This window comes from Lissotriton helveticus, chromosome 3_1 (assembly GCF_964261635.1).
Source record: "Lissotriton helveticus chromosome 3_1, aLisHel1.1, whole genome shotgun sequence".
NCBI lineage: Eukaryota > Metazoa > Chordata > Amphibia > Caudata > Salamandridae > Lissotriton > Lissotriton helveticus.
In genome coordinates, this window is record NC_136061.1 from 1366565558 (window position 1) to 1366590493 (window position 24936).

The 24936-nt window shown below is 46.4% G+C and overlaps 1 protein-coding gene and 1 long non-coding RNA gene across 3 annotated transcripts in view; one reads left to right on the forward strand and one right to left on the reverse strand.

Annotated features, from left to right (window-relative positions):
* Positions 1–485, reverse strand: part of LOC144824978 (uncharacterized) — a 225015-nt gene extending 224530 nt beyond the window's left edge. Inside the window, exon 1 of the long non-coding RNA XR_013609219.1 lies at positions 262–485. This is a non-coding gene — a long non-coding RNA (uncharacterized LOC144824978). The remainder of the gene's footprint in view (positions 1–261) is intronic.
* A 163-nt stretch (positions 486–648) lies between these two features.
* The window catches only part of SLC35F5 (solute carrier family 35 member F5), a 786684-nt gene continuing 762396 nt past the window's right edge, over positions 649–24936 (forward strand). Inside the window, exons 1-2 of one of the 2 annotated variants that reach the window (XM_078682012.1) lie at positions 649–784; positions 10884–10950. The gene's annotated coding sequence lies outside the window, so the exon portion shown is untranslated. The remainder of the gene's footprint in view (positions 785–10883; positions 10951–24936) is intronic. The other variant, XM_078682011.1, reaches the window with a different exon arrangement.

The window sequence follows — 24936 nt, forward strand, 5'->3', positions numbered from 1 at the left end:
TGAACTCTTCACAGGTGTACAACACAACTGCAGATGAAAAATTATGTTTAATAAAACAAACTGTTATGATTCTTATGTACGCAGCCTGCTGGGTGAATCTTAAACACGCAACCTTCTCCGATAGATGTCTCTTGAAAGAAGGGTGAATGCCAAGAGTAATGAGGTAGCTACGTTAAAAAACATAAGTCTTGAACTGACACACTGCCTGGTTTATTTTTTGCATGAGATGGGGACTGAAAAACACTCGTATTTATGACTAACCTTCTCGATTCCGACTGCTTTCGTGCATTCCCTGCCACTACACCATGAAACAGCCAAGATAAATACCGAAGTCGTTATTAATTAACCTGTTCACAAAGCACAGGAATGTGTATGCCGGTTTAGCCAGTAGAACGGCTCTCGGTTAAAAAAAACCTTTCCGATTCCACAGTAACAAACTCGATTCTTGAACAGAAGCGTGGAGTAATGCCTCGCAGTGTGTACATCTTGGGACAAGAACGCTCAAGTGGCTGGGGCGGCGACTTCCGGAAGAGATATTGTTGTTTCTTCCGGGGCGGCTGGCTTAATATTTTCCGGGACGGGATTTCACTTTCTAGCCAATAGGAGGCGTTACCAGGTGGTAAAGCCAACCTTATCCCTGCTATTGCAACCTTTAGCTTGTCAGTCAGCATAAACTATGTTTTCGATTGGCTCCCCTTGCCTTCAGTTTTTGAAGTACTTTTTAAGACTCGTAAGCAAAACAGAAGGAATTAGATATTTAAGATCAGCGGCCGAGGCTGCATAGGTAAGTTTGCAATTCGGGAACCTTGTTTACATTCCAGTGTGGTTGTTGATATTTGTAGCTGGAAACAATATGTGAAAATATGGCCGTGACACGCAAAATGTGGTTTCCGACATATAGTGTAGTCTTGAGTACTAAGTAACATTTCTCTCTAGGGTGATCGTTTTCCGTGTGATTTTTCGCCATTAGTTCTCTGTTGTTTTTTTTTAATGATACTTCGCAGCTAATCCTTAATTTGTGCTTCTTTTATCCCTCCTCCATTCTATTGTGCCTTAATAATATGCTGCTTCTTCTGCAAGTCTGGCGTTGTTTACATTAGTGCACCCCCTCCCGCCCCCATGCCACTGTCAACGCACTAGCCATTGGCCAATGACATTGCATGCTGCGATTTCTTTCATCTCTTGTCGTTCTTTAAAGCTAATCTTACTCATAAATTCACTTCCTTGGGCTTGGCTCCTGTGCATTTGTCATTCTATTCTATACTTCTCTGTTCCCCCAGACTTTTTTGTCATGTTTTCTATTCTTCACTTGCTTAGTACTTCGCATACCTTTTCCTATTCTTAAAAGCCGGTTGCCAGCGTCATTGGGTTCATCCAGTGATTTAAATGTGAAAGTACTGTCGGGTACTGAGAACCTGCTCTTCTTTATTTTCAGAACCCGAGTACCAGCACTTCTCGACAGGTGCAATAGTTTTAATTGAAGAGTGCCGCCACTTTTCAGAATCAATTGGGTATTCTAGGCCAGGGTACCTATATTTTTTTTCCATTTCAAGCACTGGGTTCAACTAATGACGTGCCCTCGTTCCAGTACTTCCACAACTCATTATTATGGCGACAACTTGCCGACTTTAGCACTCCTTGTGCTCTTGAGAGACCATGTCCTTTTAACACACAATGGAAATGAGAGAATCTCAGCACTCCTCCCTCTCATGAGAACCCACTCTTTAACCCCCCTCCCCCAATGCGCAGGCTGTTCCCGTGTGCTTTTCCTCAACAAGACTCAAGGCGTGTCTTGCCTGCACTCCAAAATCCCATGAACTACCGCCCTTTGTCTGGCCAAGGTCCCTCCTGTCTGAGTAACCCGACCGGATTTTCTGGGGTGGTTCCGAGGCCGTGGTTGAGAAATTGCAGCTCTAAGTTCCTCTCGCATGAGCCTCTCTGAGTAAGTGCTGTCTCCCAGCTTAATATTGGCAAGCTTTTGTGAATGGGAAAGTGTAACTCTTGTGTTTTAATTCCAATCATTAGAATAAGAATTTAATGTACATTTGTTGAACTGACAGTAGGGCTTTTAGTTGGTCAGTTTGTAAAACAAATCCGGTAAATTGGGTATTGGGAAATAATTTCAGATGCCCCCTCGAAAATTTCGACTACCTAAGGACCTCCACAGGGTTTAATCCAGCACTGATGAAAAAATGTATGAACTCAGCAACCCACCAACCTTTCCTGGCCTTTGATGAAACATGGAGGAATCTGCTTTGTAAGGTATGCAGCCATGATCAGGAGCTTTAATCTCCGATAGTGATATGAAATCACGGAATCTGCAGGGTGCAAGAAGGAGGCAAAGATCAGTCTTTATAGCAACACGTATGCAGCCAAGGCCTGCTTTAGTACTGGTGGCGCCTGGTGTGACAATCGTTTTTGTCGGCCCCAAACTCTTCGGATTCCCTCAGCACTACCCAGCAAAAGTGCCCATCTCTCCATAGCCCCTCTCTCAGATACATTTCATTTGTTTTGAAGTGCTGGTAAAGACTGTCTTTACTAATCTACTCAGCTACCCACATAAAATACAGATATGTCCTTTGCAGCATGCATTACCCAGGTCCAAGTCAGCGACCAGTTTGGCTTGGCCAGTCGCACCACCCTCAAGCCGGCCCTGTATGCAGCAATTAGCTGGTAAAGCTACTGCTGCGCACAGTTGTTAGCAGACGTTAGTCCATTACAAGCCCACACGAAATACAAAGTGGATATTTTCCAAAGGCTTTGATTTAAAGTTCTTAATGTAGCATTACAGACATCTTCCAAATGGTTAAGGCAAAAATAGCAGCCCGGTCAAGCCAGAGGAAAGAGACAGGGCACGCTGAATATGGCACATTTTCAGCTGATCAGACTGAGAGAGCTAAAATGGAGAATAAATCCAAATAACATGTTTGACCTAAACATGTGACCCACTTAAGAGAATGACTGTGTGCCAATAACCGTAACCAAAGCATTTTCTTGTATGCCAAGAATATTTTTTTTGTGGAAATGTAAGAGGATGTCCAGTCAAATACAATTCACAAACTACAGCATCTCTTGTAACAAGAAGCTCACATTGGCAGCACAGAAACAGTCTTACCAGAAACCATAGGCAAAATGTTAAAACCACAAATGAAGAATCCACAGCTAAAGATGAGTTGCTGCAATATGCCCACGACAAGTTCGATGTAGTTCTGAGACTATTTTTGGACCTACACGTCACTCCTCGTAGAAACAAAAAACTTGAAACTGTGTACCCCTTGTGGGATTCAGCCGCCGCGCCTCTTGAAATATACAGCATTCAGTCCCATCTCAAATCTCAAAATAAACAAACTTGTGGTGTTTTCAAATATAAAATAAATATAAAACGAAGAGTAGTTCTCCAGTATAGTTTAATCGCCTCATCCAGCAACAGCCTCAGGTCGTAACTGACCTAGAATCTAATCACATTCTCATTCTAAGAACTATACAACATTCTTATTCAAGAAGCGTCCCGAGCAGGGAAGCCAGAACCTTAAAGGAAAAGGTGCATGTTAAAGAAACCCAACATTACACATCTCCCTTCTTTACAACAACTTAAGACTAAAAAAATCTAAGTTAAAAGAAGATACAAAAACTTAACAAATGGAGGAAAAATGAACATTGCTTACACGTAATCTTTCATATACATTGGAGCACTACGTAATCTCTGACTTCTCCCACGATTATTGGATGAAAAGTTAGAACAGGACGGAGAAGGGTTAATAGTACCAAGAAGATTAGAATCAGAATCACAGTCAGTATGAGCAATGTTTTTTGACTTAACAACTACAACTCGACTTTTGTTCCAAATCCTACCATCCTGTGTTTTGATTGCATTACCAAAAACTTTAATGACAGGTCTGACATTAGTGTATTTTGACCAAGACCTTCTCCCAACAGGTGCCTTTATTTTTACAAGGTCACCTACCTTTACTTCATGAAACTTAACACATTTAACTTTGTCAAAGTATGTTTTCCTACAAGTTTGCTTTTCTATTTCTCGCTCTCTCCAAGTACCAACACGATTATCCACAAACCCCTTTTTCAGATTCATCCATCCTGGACACCACATTGTGTTTGGAACTCTTCCCTTGAATAGTTCAAAAGGGGATTTTCCAGTGGTCAAGTGAGGAGAGCAACGGTATGCATCAATTCTTTCCTTTAGTGCTTCTTTCCAATTCAAACCACTAGCTCTAGCTAACTGAATACATTCCTTTAATGTACGGTTGACCCTCTCAACAGCACCATTTGTTTCAGGATGGTATAACGATGAACGTTTATGTACTATACCACATTTGCTAAGGTAAGCATCAAACGTGGTAGAACAAAATTGCGGACCATTATCCGATAAAATGCTATTAGGAAAGCTCTCCCTCATAAATATATCAGATAAAAATTTTATAATAGAACTTGAGGTTATGTCATTAACAGCACATACCTCTATCCAACGTGAATATAAATCAATTAAAACAATAAGATAAGGTGTATCAGATACTCCTGTGAGGGGACCCAAAATGTCAATAGCTAATTCATCCCAGGGATGATTGGGTAAATCTCTACAAACCATTGGCATTTGTCTGACTTTTAGAATTTTGTCACTTGCACAACACTCAACGCAATCTCTGACCATACGTTCTATTTCTAAATCCATACCAGGCCACCAAAATTGGGTACGTATCATCTCCTTGGTTTTTACTATGCCCAAATGACCAGAGTGAGCATGTAATAATAACCTTTTCCTCAAAGAAGAAGGAGGCACAAGCCTTAAACCACGAGTTAACATGCCATCAGAAATGGATAACTCCTGGGAGACCAGAGACCATGGTTTGTCTAGACGTTTATTATCCTTTAATAAGGCTAATACTCTACTCAACTCTTCATCTTTTAACAATTCTTCTTTCCACTCATCTTTTCCTATTACTCCCTCCGTAACCTCACAAACATTGAGATAGTCATCTTCATCTATGTACTCCTCATCACAACATATATTATCACCTTTCACCAACCTTGAAAAACAATCCGCAGCCTTGTTTGACACACCAGGTAAGTATTGTACTTCAAAATCAAACTCCTGTAAAGATATCATCCACCTTCTAATCCTTGAAGAGATAGAATCTAAACCCTTCTTACAAAAAACTTCTTTTAAAGGTTTGTAATCAGATTTGACAATAAATTTAGTTCCCCAAATCAAATTCTTGAATTTCTTAAGTGCCCAAAATATTGCCAAAGATTCCTTTTCAATAACGGAATAGTTTAGTTCTGGACCACGAAGACATCTGGATGCACAGGCAATTAGAGAATCATGACCATGTTTGCTTTGAACCAAAACTGCTCCTAATCCTTTATCACTTGCATCAGTGAATACGTATGTAGGTAAGCCAGGGACAAATGCTTGCAAACATGGAGCCTTCTTTAATTCTTCTTTTATCCCCTCAAATTCTTTTTTACACTCATCTGACCAGTCAAACGTAACACTTTTAGCAGTGAGTCTCCTCATATTCTTTGTCTTATCTGCAAAATGTACAATGAATTTTCCATAAAATTCTACCATACCGAGAAACGATAATAATTCATCCCTACTAACAGGTTCAGCCATGTTATCGATAGAAGTAACTAAGTCTGATTTTGGAAAAACTCCTTCACTCTTGATGTAGTGACCAAGATAATTCACCTCCTCCAAACCAAATTTACATTTCTCCTTTTTGAGTGACAAACCAGAGTCAGACAACCTTTTTAACACATCACACACACGCTCATTGTGTTCTTTCATGTTTGACCCAAATATTAAGAGATCATCTTGATAACATTTCACCCCTTGAAGTCCTTTAAGTATATGTGTCATGATTCTCTGAAATACAGAGGCCGCTGATATTAATCCAAAAGGCATTCTTTTAAATTTAAAAGTACCCATGGGTGTTATAAATGCGGTTAAATCTTGACAAGAGGTATCTAATTCTACCTGGTGGTAGGCAGATGCCAGATCTAGGGTGGTAAAGTACCTTGCACCCTCTAACGTACCTACAATCTCATCTATATTAGGTAGCGGAAATCTGTCTACTACTACCTCCTTATTCAAAGCTCTTAAGTCAATACATAAACGAATTTCTCCAGTTGGCTTCTTTGCTATTACAATCGGCGCCAACCATTCTGTCGCTTCTACTGGTTCAATTATATTGTTTGCAATTAACTTTTCAATTTCCTTTTGAACTTTTAGCTGTTCAGCAAGTGGAATCCTTCTTACCTTTGCAACTATTGGAATCGCATCTTTTTAAGCTTTATACAATGCCTGTAGTTTTTTAGACATCCTAACTCCTCTTTAAATACAGATGGATATTTTTCTGCAAACATATCAGACAGATTTTCTACCTCTAGTATTTGTACCTGAGGCGAGGCATTCGGATTAAGTGTAACACCTAGATCACGTTGGTCTCTCCAGCTAATTAATGCATCCCCAAAATTGGTAACATAAATCTTCCCTGGAATAATTCTGCATCCCAATTCCATAGTGGCCATGAAATATCCCAATATCTTAATCGGTTTGCTGCCATAACCTAAAGGCAAAATATCACTTTTGAATAACTTTACATCTTTTCCAAAAGTTTTATGCATCAAATTTTCATCAATCATAGTGATTTGAGAACATGAATCAAATTTGAACTCAATCATGGCATCATCCACTTTAACTAAATGTGTGGGATGTTCTAATGGACCACTACTAATCTGAAAAGTCACAGTTTTCACTTGTGGTTGAGACCATCTCATCTTACTAGTATTATCTCTTTTGCTTCCCTTTGTTCTACAACATTTTGAAAAATGACCCCTTCTCCCACAGTCATTACAAATAGATTTCAAAGCAGGACAATTTGGAGAATTAGCTAAATGACCATTGTTGCCACATCTGAAACAAGAAAATTTGTTAGACATATTAAAATTCGAATTAAATCTACTCATTCCATTGTCATTTTTTTCAGTGTCCACCTTATCTTCTTTTTTGAACTGGCAAACAACTTCCTCAACCTTTGATTCAGTTTTCTTCTCTGGTTCAACCAACTTCTCTTTTTCTCCTTTTAGTTCATCCACACATTTCGTCATGTGCTCTACTTGCTTTGCTATTACTAGTACTTCTTCTAAAGGTGGTTCATCTTTCAGCCATAGTTCCTTCCGAATACTGTCATGAGCACATTTCAATACGAACTGATCTCTTATTCTTTCCTCCAAAGTTTGACCAAATTTACATGAAGAGGCTAATTTTCTTAGTGCAGATACATAGTCTTCAACTGACTCATCTCTTTTTTTGACCTCTTAGACCAAAATGGTATCTTTCCATTATTGTGCTCAACCTTGGAAGGTAATGACGATCTAACTGTTCTATGGCTATTTCGTACTCATTTAAGTTCCTCTGTTCCGATGCTGTGAGTTCTGGTAAATGTTCTAGTACATCCTGACCCTCTCCTCCTAAGCAGTGCAATAATAATGAGTGTTTTCTTTCTGCACTTAAGTTTGTGCCACATACTCTTGCGTAATTCGCAAATATTTTCTTCCATTTCTGCCATTTCACGTTTGGTTCACCAGGACTTATCAAAAAAAAATGCAGGTTGAGTTACATTTTGCATTTTTTTTTTTTTGCATTTTTTTTTAACTAATACTTTTGAATTGTCATGCAGACTGTGTTCCTCTTTGTAAGTATTTATTTTTGTTTTCCTTCAGAGGTTCACCTATAATATGTGATTTTATTTGAAATAAAATTAAACTTGTCCTTTTAATAGGTATTGTTATGTAACAATGACTTCTTTGCCTCAACTCTGCTTATGCTTATTATGTAATAATAGAAATAAAGACCAATGCACTTTTCTTAGAATTGTAGAAAAGAACGTTTAGATAATCCTTTCCTCTGTTTCCTTAAACAAAGCTTTGTTCCTTTCTTGGAATTGTCGAAGGGAAGGTTTAAACAATACTCGTTCTTTTCCCACTAATGCTTGTTAGTGAAACGCAAAGGACTTGGTTAGTTCACAGCGTCCTACGTCACAGAAACGCACGTGTGCGCAGTGCGTCACTGACCCGCAGGGAGGTTTCTTTTGAAACGCGCTGCGTTTTATAATTCTGATCGCGCTCCTTCACGCGAGCAACTCTAAACTGCAGCGCGAGCAAGTCCAAACTGTAGCGTTAATGCGGAGCGCGTTATTTTCCTTTTCTTTTCCTAAAGTCCCCTTTTTAACTTAAATATCCTCCCGCTGTACTCCTCACCGCACCATCCAGTCGAGACACGTCTTTTTGGCTCATTCAATCAGCCGCTGGGAAGACACCGCTTCCTTTTCAAGTAATACAGCCGCTGGGGAGGAAGGTCGATTCGGGGAAGGCTGCTTGTTGTGGCATAGAGGTAGGATCGTCGCCAATATTAATGTGGTGTTTTCAAATATAAAATAAATATAAAACGAAGAGTAGTTCTCCAGTATAGTTTAATCGCCTCATCCAGCAACAGCCTCAGGTCGTAACTGACCTAGAATCTAATCACATTCTCATTCTAAGAACTATACAACATTCTTATTCAAGAAGCGTCCCGAGCAGGGAAGCCAGAACCTTAAAGGAAAAGGTGCATGTTAAAGAAACCCAACATTACAAAACTCACCAAAACCAAAGACGCTGGAGACACTGGATCATAGTGCCCAAATAGTTCGCTGTCCGGCCAGACGAGTTAGACGTTGGCTATCGTTGAATGACACAGAATTGAAAAATAAATCAGCCTCATGAATTTCGTGCAGCCACATAACAAAGATGGCGGCACGCATACACTCAAGGTGTGTATGTGCTCCCAAAACGTAATTGGGAAGCGTTGGTTCGCGGATGACGAGACAGAAGCTCTCCTCGCTGGCACATCACGCTACCACTAAGAAACAGTAAGAGGCGCGCAAACATTTTAAAAAAAAAATGTCTTGCGACCCTTTTGAATGCAGCGATAACATAACTGTAACTGCTCAAGTTTAGGATTGTGTTGTTCATACGTTTAAAAAATAAAAATAAAGTACATACCGATAAAGCCTTCTAGGCGAGTTGATCCTGTTAGACCACTCAGAAACCACACACCAGCCTTAAAGGAACATGCGTCATCTGATAGAAGCTGGTGTTGAAATCCATATACCTCGATGAATGATAATAATGCCAGGCGTTTAAGCCTTCTCATTACTGAGTACACATGTAAACTTTTGCTCCAACACGCAGCAAACAAAACTTCCTCTGTAAACCTCTCCAGGTTGCCAGGAGCATGAAAACGCATTGTGCAGGAATCTACCTTCTAGCGCACACATCCGGATGACAATGCAGGTTGACAGGCTTGCTGACCCAAAAAGCCACCAACATGTTCTTGTGAGTATGTTACAGATTGGTGCAGCATAGCACTCAGATCAAATGTCCATGAAAATCTCAATGAGCGCAGTGTCCGTATTGATCTAGAAAGTACCAGAGATAACTTGTGGAAGAACTCTGGCTCACACCAGTTATCTACTTGTATAAATGACAATTTTAGAAGTCCACTGAAGCATGTCCAGGCTGGGGCTGTCGGTTGCCAAGGACACTGGTGTGGCTGGCTTGCCTGGAGCTCCATACTTAATGCTTTACTTCTTGTTACTATTGGGCTCTGGTACATCATGTTCATCCATGGACAGGTTCTTGAAATCGGTCCAGGTCATTTCCAAAATATGTTGTGCCTTACCAGACGTAGCCGATTTGTTTATTCAGTATTTCTTTATTGACTTCAAGTTGCAGGTAAGTAAATATATACACCAGTCTATAAGCCAAGTGAACCTCTATTATGCCCCACCAAGAGCAGCCTGTCTGCTGCTCAGCCCATCTCCAACTGTGACCACTCATCCACACAGGCACTTAAGCATTACACACATTACAGTCACACCAACATTCTAATACCAACTCACATTCTGGCTGAGCAGCTAGGAAACAGCTAGGCTCAATCACAAGGAGAAGAAGGAAGGAGAGCTGAAACTTTTCATACACTCACCCGCAGTCACCGCAGTCCGCCACAGCGCCCTTAGAGCAGCAGCCAACCGTGGCCAGGACCAGGCACCAATGAAGTCGCTAGCACCGATAGTGGCGCCGCCGACTCAGTGCATGGTCAGGAAGCCTCCAGTTTCACGGCCTCGCGGGCGCTGCCATTTCGCGCTTGGGAGCGTTTCTACCAGTTCCTCTGCCTCCGCGAGTAGGTAGCGACACGACAAGCCCAGCAGTCAAATCGGGGTGCTTTCCTCTTTTTGTTACATCCCCTTAGGGCTTCGGATGGCAAGGATCAGTGGCGGATAAATGAAGGATTGGAGCTCAGCCGGGCAGAGCCTCACACGGGTGCGGCCATCTTGCCATGCGCCCCCTAGCGCCCCCCTTGGGAACACTTTTGAATGCAGTGTCGGTATGAGAAACATGTACAAATGGAAATATCATTAAATGATGTAATTCGCTAGAGGAATGTTTAATGGCTCAGTTTTCCCCCAGAGGCATTAGCGTTGCAAAAGCATACATATTGTGCAGGATGCAGCACTGTAGAGTTCTCATGTGGTAAAAGTTGTTGCTTTAATGTACACCTTAATGAAGGAAAGTAAGACATCATTGTTTTTGGTAAAGTTGTGGGGCTATGCATAGTCTACTGACTACCCCAAGGTTTGGCTTACTTCCTGTGGACTTAGAAGCAGATTGTTACATTTTGAAAGTAGAAGCCCCAAAGGATGGGTTAGTGCCCTATATTAGCACAATGTTGTTCTGCAGACAAGATTTTTAAATTCAAGGATTGAGTATTACTGGAGAAGAGTTCATATGATGTTTTTTCTCCATTTATATCTTGTAATTAGATATTGGTTTCCAGTTTCTCTGACGTTTGCCTTATTCCGTTTTGGAGACATGGAAGTGCTTTTCGGGGTAAGTTTTGTTCAACCAGTTTTTAAAAAGCATCCTTTTGCCTTATTCTGTTTACTCGGTCAAGCATAATTTTGTTTCAGTAGCCTTCACAAAGATTTTAATTTATTTATTGTTTTGAGGAACAGCAGATTGCATTGAACTGCTGCAGGGGCGCCATACATCTGGGACTCACACGTGACACCATGCACCTCTTTATCTAATCGAGAGAAAGGCCGATTATAACCAGTCTATAAAACCTCACTTTGCCTTGTCTGGATGAAGATTGGCAGGCAGTATTCCTTAACTGGGCTGTACAAATCTTGATTTTTGAATTATGAGATTGCCATCATAATGCCCCTGGTACAACTGGAAACATAGCAAATGAATTTGGAAGCCCAGGAGAGTTATTAAACTTAAGGATTTAAGTATAGGTTTTTGAATTGCCATTGGTAGCTTATTAAAGCCATTGGAAAGCAGTCCGTAAAACATACATTTTCTCATCCGTCTAGCCTCATTAGAAGGCACACTTCAGCAACAGACCACATGGAAATCAAAATCTACATTTTTGCCATAGTCCAATCAGATTGCCAGAATTACGGACACCCAATGTGAAAAACATAATGTATCAGTGCTGAACAGGATGGCGAGATTAATTGATTAGGATACTACCATTAAGTTGGGGGCTAAGGAGAACCAAAGTGGGTAGTCTAGCTGTGAGAAGTTGGCCTGATATATAATGTTCACTATTCTAGTGAGCACTTTGTATCAGTCCAAACAACCCTTATTGATGATTGGTTGTAAGTCAACCTTATAGACCAGCTATCCTAGTAGCATGGATACGAGCAGTCTAAGGCTAAGACTCTAGAGGGCGTGTTAAGCCAGCTGTTTTACCATCACATTACCCCTTGAACACCCAGTGAAAGGACACCACACAAGTTGTTATGAAAATAAATGTATATTTATTTCTAACAAGTCTACCCTGAACTCTTTATGAGTCAGGGAGCTAAGCGCAATACAAAACTCTTATAAAAATACTTAAGTTAGCACAGTATATACAAATGCCCGAGGGGCACGGGAAACCATATACTCAAAAAGTGGAATGCGAAACTACTAGCAGGTAAGTACAGTACTAATAGGCTTTGGAATCGCTAGGACTTGACTATAGAATCGTTAGATTACTTCTAGGAGGCCCAGGGGACTCGGGTGCAGAGTGTGCACTCTCACGCGGGATGCGGGACAAAGTCTATGATAGCTAGTAAAGGTAAAGTTAGTGTTCACGGGCGAACCCGACCTGGTAGGAAGAAAACAACAGTGGATCCTGACCCTTGGATAGTGAGGCTATGCTGGGGCACCGAAATGCCGAAGTTACCTAGCCCAGGGGCTGCAGCTGCATATGTCTCAAAAGACGTCGGGAATCCTCGTAGACGAACCAGGAGCCTGGAAGAAAGATGCTGGCAGGCGACCAGTGAAGAGAGTTCGAAGTGATCCAAGCCTGGATCTTGAAGATGGATGACACCTGAAAGCAGAGGGGACCAAGTTCGTGACTACTAGCCAGTAGTCAGGGGCACCAGGAGGGCACCGGAGGGTAGTCACCTCGACTAGGTGAGTGGGCGACGCTGTGCTCTGCAGATCTCACGGACCAGGAGACGTTGTCGGCGACCAGGATGGAGGGGCGAGCTGTCCCACGATGGATGAAGCTGTCGGCGTCGAAGGACCCAGGATTGGGCAACAAAGCCTTGGCTAATTCAAGCCCACGCGGTGGACTCAAAATGGCGTCTTGAGTGGACCAGGAGGGTCCGGGGTGCTCCTCTTCTGGAAGGGAGCAAGAACCAGTCTGGAGCAACCAGACCAGCAGCAGTGATGTCGTCGGGCGTCGTTCAGAAGGCCACAAGCCAGCGGCTAGTAGCCAAACAACGCGGTGAGCAGCAAAAAGCAGAAGGGCCCCACGCCGATCGTGGAGATGCTGGGGGGCTGATCTTCGGTGCTGGAGCTGCTCAGGGTCGGGGCTTCTCGGACCCCAAAGCACTCGCCAGTAGATTACCCGGCGGCTTGCTGTGAAGAAGTCGTGCAGTCTTGGCAATAGTCGGTCCCTTGAGGTCTCGTCGCACTCACGGTTCTCAGCTTGGCTGTAGAGGTGAGTAGAGGTCGGAGGTGCCAGGGAAGCCGGGTCTTGTCGAGCTGGACAGTCGGATTCCGGAGGAAGGACTTGCAGCAGACCGCAGTGTTCTTAAGGTGGTGCCTGCGGATGCAGGGTGACTACTCCTTAGTCACAAGGGAGAATCTTGAAGAAGAAATCTTGATGTCCTTTCGTAGAAAGTCGTGTCTTGATTCCAAAGATGATCTAATTTGGAAGGGGGCCAGTTCCTACCTTTATCTGGGAAAAGGGGGCTGGCACGCAACTAAGTCCTGCCCTATGGGTGGGACCAGGAGGGGGGTGGTTACACCCCTCTCCTTTGGCGGGCTTTCCCCAGGCCAGGGGCTGGAGTGCCCCTGGAACTGGTTTCAGCCGGCCTATGCACAGTGAGCACCGGGGTGCTACTTGCAGTCACCTTCCTCTGTAGCCCTGCCTACCTGGAATACACAAAACCCTGTCTGGGACGGTGCTGGCACCGCCCCTGGCAGGAAACCCTTTGTCCTTGCCTCCTGCTCTGGGAGGACTCCCAGCAGCAGGAGGGCAGACTTGTGTCTCGGTGGCAGCATCCATTTTGTGGATGCTAAGGCTCTGTCTGACTTTAACCGGGGTTACAGGTTACATACATGTCGTGTCCCTCTAGAAGGGTGGAATGCTAACCCCGTCGCCAGAATTGGCGAGGGGTTAGTATTCCAATTCGTATGACACCTTACTCGACATGTTTTGATAAAGCGATACCAGAGTTGGCATATAACCGCGAGGATTATAATGCACTTAAGAGTATATGGTATGCGATATCATGGAAACGGCTAAGGGATGGATCCCTAAAGCCGCAGACAGGCTCAGCTCATGCCAGAGCACCATCTCACACGATTCCAAGCACTCTGCCTTCAGGATTGTTAAGGCCTGCCATAGGAGTGACTGATAGGAGATCTGTGTGTCCATTTTAGGGTTAGATATAGGTATACTATATCTAAAGCAAAGGGTGATTACACCACCTTGCCCCAGCTGTCGTGCAGCCAGTTGTGTCAGTTTAGTTAGTCAGCCCAGGGGTGGCACAATACATGCTTCAGCCCCTGGGAGACTTCTGGGTGCACCTCAGCCCTGGGTACAGGGACTTAGAGAGGGCCCAGTGCCAATTCAGTACCTGAGTACAATTTGGATAGAGAGAACAGCTAGGCTGTGGGTCTGATTAGCAGGCCCACAGCCAGGGAAAGTCGTAAACCAGTGCAGCAAAAAGCAAAAATCTGGGTGATCATAGGATTGCAGACCCTACTCTCCTACATGACCCCCCCCCCCAAACTTTGGGACAATAAACTAACCTTGACCAGGTGAGTCTTCTTGCTCTAAGTGGAAATACCTGGAGAGCCCATCAGCATTGCTGTGATCAGTACCAGGTCTATGCTCCACTGTAAAATCCATCCCCTGTAGGGAAATGGACCACCTAAGCAGTTTGGGGTTTTCACCCTTCATCTGATTTAGCCACAAGAGGGGCTTATGGTCGGTCTGAATGGTGAAGTGAGTGCCAAACAAGTAGGCCCTCAGCTTCTTCAGGGCCCAAACCACAGCAAAGGCCTCCCTCTCAATAGCTGACCAATTTTTCTCTCTGGGGGTCAGCCTCCTACTAATGAAAGCAATAGGCTGATCATTACCATCAAAATTCAGCTGAGACAGAACAGCTCCCACACCCAACTCAGAACCATCTGTTTGGACAATGAATGGCTTGGAGTAATCTGGACTCTTTAGGATAGGTGCTGTGCACATGGCCTGCTTTAGGTCATTGAATGCTTTCTGACAGCTTGCTGTCCACTGAACTTTCTTTGGCATCTTTTTGCTTGTCAGGTCATTAAGAGGGGTCACTATGGACCCATAATTTCTGACAAACTTCCTATAGTACCCAGTCAGGCCCAAGAAAGCTCGAACCTGAGTCTGGGTGATTGGAGGAGCCCAGTCCTGGATGGCCTGTATTTTACTCTCCAATGGCTGAACCTGGCCTCCACCCACAAGGTGGCCCAGGTATACAACCTGTGTCTGCCCTATCTGGCACTTAGTGGCCTTGATAGTGAGGCCTGCCTTTTGCAGGGCCTCTAACACTTTCCTCAGGTGGACCAGGTGATCCTCCCAGGTGGAGCTAAAGACAGCAATATCGTCAAGATATGCTGCACAGAAGTCATCCAGCCCAGTGAGGACTTGATTCACCAACCTTTGGAAGGTGGCAGGTGCATTTTTCAAACCAAAGGGCATTACCACAAATTGATAATGCCCACCAGGGGTAGAAAATGCTGTCTTGGGTTTGGCTTCCTCAGCTAACCTGATTTGCCAATACCCAGCTGTCAAATCAAATGTACTTAAGAATTTGGCAGAAGCCAATTTATCTATAAGTTCATCTGCTCTTGGTATTGGGTGGGCATCAGTCTTAGTGACTGCATTGAGGCCTCTGTAGTCTACGCAAAACCTCATCTCTTTCTTACCACCCTGGGTGTGAGGCTTTGGCACTAGAACTACTGGGCTAGCCCAAGGGCTATCTGAGGGCTCAATGACTCCCAGCTCCAACATTTTCTGCACTTCTGTTTTGATGCAGTCTCTAACATGATCAGGCTGTCTGTAGATTTTACTCTTGACAGGCAGACTGTCCCCAGTGTCGACATCATGGGTACACCAATCAGTTTGGCTGGGTGTTAGAGAGAACATATGTCTGAAGGATTGCAGAACTTGCCTGCAATCCTGTTGCTGATGCTCAGTGAGGCTGCCACAAAAGACAACACCATCTACTGACCCATCATCAGGATTCTGAGTGAGCAGGTCTGGGAGAGGGTCACTCTCTTCCTCCTGTCCCTCATCTGTGGCCATGAGCAAGCTCATGTCCTTCCTGTCAACATATGCCTTGAGCCTGTTTACATGGAGCACTCTGAGAGGGCTCCTGGGAGTTCCAAGGTCCACCAAGTAGGTAACCTCTCCCTTTTGCTCAATGATGGTGTGGGGCCCAGACCATTTGTCTTTCAGAGCTGCTGGGGCCACTGGCTCCAGCACCCACACCTTCTGTCCTGGCTGGTACACAGTCAGAACAGCCTTTTGGTCATGCCAAGCTTTTTGGAGTTCTTGGCTGGCCTCAAGGTTTTTAGATGCCTTTTCCATATACTCAGCCATCCTGGAGCGGAGACCAAGTACATAGTCCACTATGTTGGTTGCAGGCTTTTTGAGAGGTCTCTCCCATCCTTCCTTCACCAAACACAGGGGTCCTCTTACAGGATGCCCATACAGAAGCTCAAAGGGGCTGTAGCCAACCCCCTTCTGTGGGACCTCTCTGTAAGCAAACGAGGCAGGGGATCAGGACATCCCATCTTCTCCTAAGAGGTTCAGGTAGCCCATGAATCATCCCTTTGAGGGTCCTGTTGAATCTCTCAACAAGCCCATTGCATTGTGGGTGGTAGGGTGTGGTGAACTTGTAGTTCACACCACACTCCTTCCACATTGCAGTCAGATATCCTGACATGAAGTTTGTACCTCTGTCAGAAACAACCTCCTTAGGGAAGCCCACTCTGGAGAACACTCCAACTAGGGCCCTTGCCACTACAGGTGCTGTAGTGGTCCTAAGTGGAATAGCTTCAGGATACCTGGTGGCATGATCCACCACCACCAGTATAAACTTGTGCCCTGATGCTGTCTGGGGTTCCATTGGACCAACAATGTCAATCCCCACCCTTTCAAAGGGGACCCCCACCACAGGTAGTGGTATGAGGGGGGCCTTTGTTGTGCCACCTGACTTACCACTGGCTTGGCAAGTGACACAGGAGCGACAAAACTCCTTGGTATTCTCATTCATGTGGGGCCAGTGAAAGTGTGAGACAAGCCTGTCCCACGTCTTTGTCTGACCTAAATGACCTGCAAGGGGAATCTCATGGGCCAAGGTGAGAAGGAAACCTCTCAGAGACAAGGGGATGACCAGCCTCCTGGTTGCACCAGGCTTGGGGTCTCTTGACTCAGAGTACAGGAGTCCATCTTCCCAGTATACCCTGTGGGCACCTGTGGCATTCCCTGCAGCCTCAGCAGCAGCCTGCTGTCTGAGGGGTTCAAGAGAAGGGCAGTCTAACTGTGCCTTCCCCAGGTCTGCTCTGGAGGGTCCCCCTGAGCCCAGAAACTCAACTTGATCAAGTTCAAGCTCTTTAGGCTCAGTTTCCCTCAGTTCTCTCAGATCAGCCTCCTCAGAGACTTGATCCTCAACCTGGGGCAAGGGGGAAGGCAAAGCCTTAACCCTACTGCTCTTCTTCTTGGAAGGTGTCTGGTCCATACTTTCAGGATCCAGCACCTGTTCAGTGGGGCATCTTCTGGCCTGTGACCTAGTCACAGCAAGCACATGTGCTGGCAAGCCTAACATCTCCATGTGAGTCCTCTGCTCCACTTCTGACCATAGTGATGACTCCAAATCATTGCCCAACAAACAATCAACTGGGAGGTCTGAACTGACTACAACTTTCTTTTGACCCTTCACTCCACCCCAGGAGAAAGCCACAATCGCCATACTATGACTGGTAGTGACGTTGCTGGCATTGGTCACCAGGAAATCTGTACCTGGCATGATCTGTCCAGGGTCCACAAAGTTAGGTGTCACCATGGTGACACTGGCACAAGTGTCCCTATAGGCCTGAGCCATCTTGCCATTAATCAAAGGTGTCTGTCTGTATTTGCCCAAAGTATTGGGACTTATATCAGGGGACATATCCATATCCCCTGTACAGACAAGGACAGCCTGAGTGAGTGTGCCAACTAAGTTGCCAGACCCCTCAGTTCCCAAGGTTAACCCAACTAATGCCTTGGGAGGTACACTACCACTACTGACTGTACTAGGGGGTGCAGTTGCCTTAGGGGCTGTAGTGACAGGAGTTTGTCCTCCTCTTTTGGTGCACTCACTAAACCAGTGAGACTTACTTTTACAGTACTGGCACCACCTCTTTGACTGGCCTTCTTGAGTCTTCTTCTTCTGGGAAGCCCGACCCCCACCCTCTTTGGTTTGTTGGGGACCTGGTGAAGACTTCTGGTCATTTTGTTCACTCTTAACATTACCCTTCTGGTCTGCTTTCTTCTGACCACCCTGGTTCTGGTTCTGGTTCTGCTTGATCCTTGTCCTGACCCATTTGTCTGCCTTCTTTCCCAATTCTTGGGGAGAGGTCAGATCTGAATCAACAAGGTGCTGGTGCAACAACTGGTTCTGACAATTATTTAAAATCTGTTCTCTCATCATGAGATTGTACAATCCTGTGTAATCAGTAACCTTGCTACCCAGCAACCAGCCCTCCAAAGCCTTAGTGGCACAATCCACAAAGTCAGACCAGTCCTGAGACTGAGTTTTCTGGGTGTCTCTGAACAGCAACCTGTACTGCTCAGTGGTTAAACCAAACCCATCAACCAGTGCATTTTTCAGGACCTGGTAATCATTAGCATCCTCCACTCTTGTAGTGAGGAGCTTATCTCTACCTTTACCATCAAAGGAGAGCCACAGTATAGCTGCCCACTGACTTCGGGGAATGCACTGCACAGTGCAGGCCCTCTCCAAAGCAGCCATCCATTTCTGGATGTCATCCCCTTGCTTAAAGGGGGGCACTATCTTAGTCAGGTGTTTAGTATCTAAACCCTTCTCTCTATCTCTTGGGAGATTGCTGCCACCAGTGGGAGCTAACCCACTCATCTGCTGCTCTCTAGCAAAGGCAAGCTTTTCTTTGGCCAGGGCAAGTTCTTCCCTTTCAATCCTCAGAGTAGCCTGTCTCATCCTAGCTTCATGCTCCAGTCTCTGAGGGGAAGTCAATCTCCTCTGGGGAGAGTTCCTTCTCCTCTGAGAAGAGGCATTAGAGTGCAGAGATCTATTGGAGTCCCTAGAAAGAGATCTATCTCTCCTAACTCCAAGGTTAGGCCTACTTAGGGTCAGTACTGGGGGTCCCCCAGATCCTAGCCCAAGCAAGTCTATGTTGGCCCTAGTTAGCCTTCTGACTACCTCAAGACCTTTGTCTACCTCATCCCCAGAGAGCTCCTCAGGGTCCTCCTCCTCAACTGCATTTACAGTGTTGTGGAGGTCTGGATCACCAAGGTGCCCCTCTAAGGCTGGCATATTCCCCTCTCCCTGAGATGCTTTACTAGCATCATAGGTCTCTAAGAGATCCAACAGGAAGGGAGTGGTGGGGTTAGCCCCCTGTTTCAATTTCCTGGAGGTACACAAGTGTCTCAACTCCTGGAAATTGAGAGCTGCATATCTTGAGCTGACCTGTGGAGGGTCAATCACCCTAGATTACTTCTAGGAGGCCCAGGGGACTCGGGTGCAGAGTGTGCACTCTCACGCGGGATGCGGGACAAAGTCTATGATAGCTAGTAAAGGTAAAGTTAGTGTTCACGGGCGAACCCGACCTGGTAGGAAGAAAACGACAGTGGATCCTGACCCTTGGATAGTGAGGCTATGCTGGGGCACCGAAATGCCGAATTTACCTAGCCCAGGGGCTGCAGCTGCATATGTCTCAAAAGACGTCGGGAATCCTCGTAGACGAACCAGGAGCCTGGAAGAAAGATGCTGGCAGGCGACCAGTGAAGAGAGTTCGAAGTGATCCAAGCCTGGATCTTGAAGATGGATGACACCTGAAAGCAGAGGGGACCAAGTTCGTGACTACTAGCCAGTAGTCAGGGGCACCAGGAGGGCACCGGAGGGTAGTCACCTCGACTAGGTGAGTGGGTGACGCTGTGCTCTGCAGATCTCACGGACCAGGAGGCGTTGTCGGCGACCAGGATGGAGGGGCGAGCTGTCCCACGATGGATGAAGCTGTCGGCGTCGAAGGACCCAGGATTGGGCAACAAAGCCTTGGCTAATTCAAGCCCACGCGGTGGACTCAAAATGGCGTCTTGAGTGGACCAGGAGGGTCCGGGGTGCTCCTCTTCTGGAAGGGAGCAAGAACCAGTCTGGAGCAACCAGACCAGCAGCAGTGATGTCGTCGGGCGTCGTTCAGAAGGCCACAAGCCAGCGGCTAGTAGCCAAACAACGCGGTGAGCAGCAAAAAGCAGAAGGGCCCCACGCCGATCGTGGAGATGCTGGGGGGCTGATCTTCGGTGCTGGAGCTGCTCAGGGTCGGGGCTTCTCGGACCCCAAAGCACTCGCCAGTAGATTACCCGGCGGCTTGCTGTGAAGAAGTCGTGCAGTCTTGGCAATAGTCGGTCCCTTGAGGTCTCGTCGCACTCACGGTTCTCAGCTTGGCTGTAGAGGTGAGTAGAGGTCGGAGGTGCCAGGGAAGCCGGGTCTTGTCGAGCTGGACAGTCGGATTCCGGAGGAAGGACTTGCAGCAGACCGCAGTGTTCTTAAGGTGGTGCCTGCGGATGCAGGGTGACTACTCCTTAGTCACAAGGGAGAATCTTGAAGAAGAAATCTTGATGTCCTTTCGTAGAAAGTCGTGTCTTGATTCCAAAGATGATCTAATTTGGAAGGGGGCCAGTTCCTACCTTTATCTGGGAAAAGGGGGCTGGCACGCAACTAAGTCCTGCCCTATGGGTGGGACCAGGAGGGGGGTGGTTACACCCCTCTCCTTTGGCGGGCTTTCCCCAGGCCAGGGGCTGGAGTGCCCCTGGAACTGGTTTCAGCCGGCCTATGCACAGTGAGCACCGGGGTGCCACTTGCAGTCACCTTCCTCTGTAGCCCTGCCTACCTGGAATACACAAAACCCTGTCTGGGACGGTGCTGGCACCGCCCCTGGCAGGAAACCCTTTGTCCTTGCCTCCTGCTCTGGGAGGACTCCCAGCAGCAGGAGGGCAGACTTGTGTCTCGGTGGCAGCATCCATTTTGTGGATGCTAAGGCTCTGTCTGACTTTAACCGGGGTTACAGGTTACATACATGTCGTGTCCCTCTAGAAGGGTGGAATGCTAACCCCGTCGCCAGAATTGGCGAGGGGTTAGTATTCCAATTCGTATGACACCTTACTCGACATGTTTTGATAAAGCGATACCAGAGTTGGCATATAACCGCGAGGATTATAATGCACTTAAGAGTATATGGTATGCGATATCATGGAAACGGCTAAGGGATGGATCCCTAAAGCCGCAGACAGGCTCAGCTCATGCCAGAGCACCATCTCACACGATTCCAAGCACTCTGCCTTCAGGATTGTTAAGGCCTGCCATAGGAGTGACTGATAGGAGATCTGTGTGTCCATTTTAGGGTTAGATATAGGTATACTATATCTAAAGCAAAGGGTGATTACACCACCTTGCCCCAGCTGTCGTGCAGCCAGTTGTGTCAGTTTAGTTAGTCAGCCCAGGGGTGGCACAATACATGCTTCAGCCCCTGGGAGACTTCTGGGTGCACCTCAGCCCTGGGTACAGGGACTTAGAGAGGGCCCAGTGCCAATTCAGTACCTGAGTACAATTTGGATAGAGAGAACAGCTAGGCTGTGGGTCTGATTAGCAGGCCCACAGCCAGGGAAAGTCGTAAACCAGTGCAGCAAAAAGCAAAAATCTGGGTGATCATAGGATTGCAGACCCTACTCTCCTACATGACCCCCCCCCAAACTTTGGGACAATAAACTAACCTTGACCAGGTGAGTCTTCTTGCTCTAAGTGGAAATACCTGGAGAGCCCATCAGCATTGCTGTGATCAGTACCAGGTCTATGCTCCACTGTAAAATCCATCCCCTGTAGGGAAATGGACCACCTAAGCAGTTTGGGGTTTTCACCCTTCATCTGATTTAGCCACAAGAGGGGCTTATGGTCGGTCTGAATGGTGAAGTGAGTGCCAAACAAGTAGGCCCTCAGCTTCTTCAGGGCCCAAACCACAGCAAAGGCCTCCCTCTCAATAGCTGACCAATTTTTCTCTCTGGGGGTCAGCCTCCTACTAATGAAAGCAATAGGCTGATCATTACCATCAAAATTCAGCTGAGACAGAACAGCTCCCACACCCAACTCAGAAGCATCTGTTTGGACAATGAATGGCTTGGAGTAATCTGGACTCTTTAGGATAGGTGCTGTGCACATGGCCTGCTTTAGGTCATTGAATGCTTTCTGACAGCTTGCTGTCCACTGAACTTTCTTTGGCATCTTTTTGCTTGTCAGGTCATTAAGAGGGGTCACTATGGACCCATAATTTCTGACAAACTTCCTATAGTACCCAGTCAGGCCCAAGAAAGCTCGAACCTGAGTCTGGGTGATTGGAGGAGCCCAGTCCTGGATGGCCTGTATTTTACTCTCCAATGGCTGAACCTGGCCTCCACCCACAAGGTGGCCCAGGTATACAACCTGTGTCTGCCCTATCTGGCACTTAGTGGCCTTGATAGTGAGGCCTGCCTTTTGCAGGGCCTCTAACACTTTCCTCAGGTGGACCAGGTGATCCTCCCAGGTGGAGCTAAAGACAGCAATATCGTCAAGATATGCTGCACAGAAGTCATCCAGCCCAGTGAGGACTTGATTCACCAACCTTTGGAAGGTGGCAGGTGCATTTTTCAAACCAAAGGGCATTACCACAAATTGATAATGCCCACCAGGGGTAGAAAATGCTGTCTTGGGTTTGGCTTCCTCAGCTAACCTGATTTGCCAATACCCAGCTGTCAAATCAAATGTACTTAAGAATTTGGCAGAAGCCAATTTATCTATAAGTTCATCTGCTCTTGGTATTGGGTGGGCATCAGTCTTAGTGACTGCATTGAGGCCTCTGTAGTCTACGCAAAACCTCATCTCTTTCTTACCACCCTGGGTGTGAGGCTTTGGCACTAGAACTACTGGGCTAGCCCAAGGGCTATCTGAGGGCTCAATGACTCCCAGCTCCAACATTTTCTGCACTTCTGTTTTGATGCAGTCTCTAACATGATCAGGCTGTCTGTAGATTTTACTCTTGACAGGCAGACTGTCCCCAGTGTCGACATCATGGGTACACCAATCAGTTTGGCTGGGTGTTAGAGAGAACATATGTCTGAAGGATTGCAGAACTTGCCTGCAATCCTGTTGCTGATGCTCAGTGAGGCTGCCACAAAAGACAACACCATCTACTGACCCATCATCAGGATTCTGAGTGAGCAGGTCTGGGAGAGGGTCACTCTCTTCCTCCTGTCCCTCATCTGTGGCCATGAGCAAGCTCATGTCCTTCCTGTCAACATATGCCTTGAGCCTGTTTACATGGAGCACTCTGAGAGGGCTCCTGGGAGTTCCAAGGTCCACCAAGTAGGTAACCTCTCCCTTTTGCTCAATGATGGTGTGGGGCCCAGACCATTTGTCTTTCAGAGCTGCTGGGGCCACTGGCTCCAGCACCCACACCTTCTGTCCTGGCTGGTACACAGTCAGAACAGCCTTTTGGTCATGCCAAGCTTTTTGGAGTTCTTGGCTGGCCTCAAGGTTTTTAGATGCCTTTTCCATATACTCAGCCATCCTGGAGCGGAGACCAAGTACATAGTCCACTATGTTGGTTGCAGGCTTTTTGAGAGGTCTCTCCCATCCTTCCTTCACCAAACACAGGGGTCCTCTTACAGGATGCCCATACAGAAGCTCAAAGGGGCTGTAGCCAACCCCCTTCTGTGGGACCTCTCTGTAAGCAAACAAGAGGCAGGGGATCAGGACATCCCATCTTCTCCTAAGAGGTTCAGGTAGCCCATGAATCATCCCTTTGAGGGTCCTGTTGAATCTCTCAACAAGCCCATTGCATTGTGGGTGGTAGGGTGTGGTGAACTTGTAGTTCACACCACACTCCTTCCACATTGCAGTCAGATATCCTGACATGAAGTTTGTACCTCTGTCAGAAACAACCTCCTTAGGGAAGCCCACTCTGGAGAACACTCCAACTAGGGCCCTTGCCACTACAGGTGCTGTAGTGGTCCTAAGTGGAATAGCTTCAGGATACCTGGTGGCATGATCCACCACCACCAGTATAAACTTGTGCCCTGATGCTGTCTGGGGTTCCATTGGACCAACAATGTCAATCCCCACCCTTTCAAAGGGGACCCCCACCACAGGTAGTGGTATGAGGGGGGCCTTTGTTGTGCCACCTGACTTACCACTGGCTTGGCAAGTGACACAGGAGCGACAAAACTCCTTGGTATTCTCATTCATGTGGGGCCAGTGAAAGTGTGAGACAAGCCTGTCCCACGTCTTTGTCTGACCTAAATGACCTGCAAGGGGAATCTCATGGGCCAAGGTGAGAAGGAAACCTCTCAGAGACAAGGGGATGACCAGCCTCCTGGTTGCACCAGGCTTGGGGTCTCTTGACTCAGAGTACAGGAGTCCATCTTCCCAGTATACCCTGTGGGCACCTGTGGCATTCCCTGCAGCCTCAGCAGCAGCCTGCTGTCTGAGGGGTTCAAGAGAAGGGCAGTCTAACTGTGCCTTCCCCAGGTCTGCTCTGGAGGGTCCCCCTGAGCCCAGAAACTCAACTTGATCAAGTTCAAGCTCTTTAGGCTCAGTTTCCCTCAGTTCTCTCAGATCAGCCTCCTCAGAGACTTGATCCTCAACCTGGGGCAAGGGGGAAGGCAAAGCCTTAACCCTACTGCTCTTCTTCTTGGAAGGTGTCTGGTCCATACTTTCAGGATCCAGCACCTGTTCAGTGGGGCATCTTCTGGCCTGTGACCTAGTCACAGCAAGCACATGTGCTGGCAAGCCTAACATCTCCATGTGAGTCCTCTGCTCCACTTCTGACCATAGTGATGACTCCAAATCATTGCCCAACAAACAATCAACTGGGAGGTCTGAACTGACTACAACTTTCTTTTGACCCTTCACTCCACCCCAGGAGAAAGCCACAATCGCCATACTATGACTGGTAGTGACGTTGCTGGCATTGGTCACCAGGAAATCTGTACCTGGCATGATCTGTCCAGGGTCCACAAAGTTAGGTGTCACCATGGTGACACTGGCACAAGTGTCCCTATAGGCC